General features: G+C 52.6%; 1 protein-coding gene across 1 annotated transcript in view; it reads left to right on the forward strand.

Moving 5' to 3' along the window:
• Positions 1-3,966, forward strand: part of LOC103249236 (trinucleotide repeat-containing gene 18 protein-like) — a gene marked incomplete at both ends in the record, with an annotated part of 51,420 nt that overhangs the window by 5,905 nt on the left and 41,549 nt on the right. The gene's annotated exons all lie outside the window — the stretch shown is intronic.

Below are 3,966 nucleotides of genomic sequence, written 5' to 3' on the forward strand. Positions count from 1 at the left end.
CTGCCCAGGCGGGTCTCGAACCTGTGGGCTCAGGCAATCCACTCACCTCAGCCTCCCAAAGGCGCGGGATTACAGGCTGAGCCACCGAGCCTGGCTGTTTGGTTTCTTTTTTAAAGACGGGATCTTGCCGTGTTGCCCAGGCTGGTCTTTAGCTCCCGGGCTCAAGCAGTCCTCCCCTCTTGGCCTCTTGAGGAGCTGAGATGACAGGTGTGCACCACCAGGTCTGGCTTGGATTTTTTTTAAGAACATTTTAAATAAGACTTTTCCATTTCGACAACTCCCAGAAGATGGTTTACTCATGTTTATCTTTAAAAAACGGTGGTAAGATGCACATAACAAAATGTACCATTCTGACCCTTTTTAAGCTTCCAGGTGAGTCGTGTTAAGTACACTCATAGTTGTGCAACCAGCCTGTGGGTTTCCTGGTGGTGAAATTTCTCCTTACTCTATCAATGGCGTGTTTTATATTAGGATTTTGGGGCTTGCCAGGGACAGAAACTCTCACTAAACTGGCTCAGAAGAGGGCAGGGGGTAATTAATTGGCCCTTGGAACCCAAGTCCTGCAGTCATGAGGGAATTTTGAGTATGGCAGGATCTAGGTGCTCGCACCCAGCCAGCAGGAGTTTCTTGTTTCTTACATACCCCGTTTCCCCATCTCTCTTTCTCTGCCCCGTCTTCCTCTGCTCCGCTCCCCGTTCTACTTTTCGCCCTGTGGGCCTCATTCAAGACAGGCCCGCTGTCCTCAGGGGGCGCTCCCAAACATGCCTTCCAGGTCCAGGCCCACTCAGCCCAGCAGCCTCGTGAAAGAGGCCCCCTCTTTCTTGGGCGCTACGGCAGAAAGGCTGAGATTCACTCTCATCAGCTGACTGGGGGTCCGCAACCGACCCTTTGGCCAGGGAGAGGGCTGGACTGACCGCGCCCTCCTTCCATGAGGGGGGAGTGTGTTGCCTCAGGTATAGGGAGGGGTGGTCCTCGGAGAACGGTTTGGCCCCAGGGGCAGCGGATTCCTGGCCAGGCACAGAACCACCGTCAGCACAGAACTCTGGGCCCTGATTGCTCAGAGGAGGGGCCCAGGCAACAGCTGTTGAAGAGATGATAATGTCCCTGCTGGTGTTGTGGTAGATTTCCTCTAGAACTTTCTCTACACACACAGACGTGTGTTTACTTGTAAAATTAAGGTCCTCTGGTAAATAGCGTTCTGTCCCTTTTCTCTTAATATGTGTGTTGTAAATATATTTTAAAAAAAACTGTGGCTTTTTTTTTTTTTTTTTAAACCATTTTTTTAAAGGACTGCCCGGTTTTCGGCCCAGTGGTGGCCCTGGCCTTCGGTGACGCAATCCCAGAATTGTCAGGCACTTTTGTTTGCCTTAAACACTTTCCCTTTCTGGGTGTTGCAAACAGTGTGATGGTTATCCTTGAGGAAGAATCTTTGTCCAAATCTCTGATTTTCCTCGGATTATATTCCCAGAGGTAGAATCGTTGGGTCACAACAAGGCCACGTTTTTCGGGCTTTTGGATAGTCATGGTCAAACGGCTCCCAAGGCAGGGACGCTCCCATTGGCCTGTGAGAGTCGCCCCTTCCCCATTGGGGGTATGTTTTGTTTGCTGTTGTCCTAAGGTTCACTGTTTATTTCCCCCCTTGAAACAGTTTAGTAGAAAACATTTTTTTTTCTTGCCCCCAAGAGAACATGAAAGTCGCTTTGATCCTCCCACCTGGTGGTGGGTTTTAATGGGGGCTGAAGAGGGGCCGAGGCCAGGGAGCAGCCACAGCCTGGGGTTGCCCAGCTTGGGGGGCTGCGACCCACCTTTGTCCCTTTCCCTGGGTGCCCACAGCCTGTCCCGGGTGGGCTTCGGTGCAGATGTGGCTCCTGATTGCAGCGTTGCTGCGGGCCTCTGGGTTGCCTCTGAGGTGGGAAAACCACAGGCTGGGGTGTTCCTTTGCTGGGGAGGTCAGAACAAGTTGCCAGAGACCGGGCGGCTTACACAGGAGGCCCCAAGGTGGGAGTTCTGAGCTGAGGCTGTCGGCAGGGATGGTCCCTTCTGAGGCTGTGAGAGGGGTCAGCGCCAGGCCTTTCTCCTTGGCCTGCGACTGACCACCTTCTTCCTCTGTCTCTTCGCATCATCTTCCCTCCCCGTGTCTCTGTCTCCAGATCTCCCCTTCTTCTAAGGACACCAACCATGTTGGATCAGGGCCCACATGATGGCTGTAACTCGATCACCTCTGCAAAGACCCTGTCTCCAAATAAGGCTGCGTTCTGAGGTTCAGGGGTTAGGACTGGGACATACCCAGTGGTGGGGGCGCAATGGAGCCCATCGCGGCTGGCGTAGAGGTCACTCGGGCGTCCCCCGTGTGTCTGCGGAGAGCTTCAGCAAGACGGGTTTGCTGGGGGGTGCAGGAGGTGATGAAGCCATGCCCCGGCCTCACCTGACACCTGGATGACCTTGAAGGGGTCAGGGTGATGTCGAGGCCCTGGGGTGGGCCCGAGGAGTTCGGTCTGATACCGAGGCTTGGGCGCTGATAGGATTTTGCAGCTTTGTGGCCTCAGTTTCCCTGAGGCCAAGGGAACCAGGGAGTCTCGACTAGGACAGTGCGTAGTGGGAAGTGCTACTGACATCTAGCGGGTGAAGGCGGGGGCGCCGCCAGACGGCCTGCGGGGAAGGCGGGGCAGGATGGCAGGGGAGCCCTGCGCTGCATGGGTCCGGATGTCTGTCTCCTGGGGCTTTGTGCTTGATGACAGGGAGCATGCTTTTTTTCCATCAAGTACGTGGGGGACATTCGTAAAAGCGGATCGTATTTTAGATGACAAAGAAAATGGCAATGAATTAAAACAGAGCTCCTTGTAATTTGGGAGAGACCGATACAGAGTCTCGTTTAGGTGGATGGAGCAGCCTTTCTGGAGGGCGGCGGGAATGTTCGTTGGGGAGGTGACTGTACGCACCTGGCCACATCTGTCACACGGGTGGGATTTCCTGACACGTGTCCCAGCCGTGTACCAGGAAAATTGGAAACAACCCAGATGCCATCCATGGGGGATAAATAATGGAGGATGAATTAAAACTCATCAATGCAAGAGAACTTTGGGCTGCTTCTTCTTGTTAGGGCTGGCCATACTGCCAATATTCTGGTGTTTCTGACCTCCAGAAATGGCCATTTTTATGAGGTTCAAGCTGATAAGAATGAGGCAGATCTGTTTGGGATGTGCTAACGTGAAAAGATGTTAAGCAGAAAAAGCAAAGTGTGATGTGGCATGTGTTGAAGGATATAATTCATATATAGATATATATTCTGTGGATTTCTTAGAGACAGAGTTTCTGTGTTGCCCAAGCTGATCTCGAACTCCTGGTTTCCTTTCTTTTTTGCGTGTGTGTTGGAGTCTCACTCCATTGCCCAGGCTGGAGTGCCATGGCACACTCACAGCCACCCCAGCGTCGACCTGCTGGGCTCAGGCGATCCTTCTGCCTCAGCCTTCCAAGTAGCCGGAACTACAGGGATATGCTACTGCACCCAGCTAATTTTTTAATTTATTGTAGAGATGAGATCTCGCCAAGTTGCCCGGGCTGGTCTCGAACCCATGGGCTCAGGCAGTCCACTTGCCTCGGCCTCCCAAAGTGCTGGGATTATAGGCAGAGCCACCGGCCCGGCCCTAGTTTCAAACAATCCTTCTGCCTTGGCCTCCCAAAGTGTTGGAATTATGGGCCCAGACTATTTTAATACTTACAAAGGATGCCCACGTATGTGTGTCTGAATATTCATAAACCTTTCTAGAACCATCTACTGGAAACTGCATCAAGAGTGCTCCCCCACCCCCCACTAGGACGGACCTCTGTGGTGGGGAAGTCTTTTGTTTCTTCATACACCTTTCTGTTTGGTTTGTGTGGTGTTTTTGTTTGTTTGTTTTTTGTTTTGAGTTGGAGTCTCACTCGGTCGCCCAGACTGGAGTGCAGTGGCCACTCCTGGCCACCGCA

The sequence above is a fragment of the Carlito syrichta genome, unplaced genomic scaffold, assembly GCF_000164805.1.
Source record: "Carlito syrichta isolate Samal-C Ts95f unplaced genomic scaffold, Tarsius_syrichta-2.0.1 Scaffold118020, whole genome shotgun sequence".
Lineage (NCBI taxonomy): Eukaryota > Metazoa > Chordata > Mammalia > Primates > Tarsiidae > Carlito > Carlito syrichta.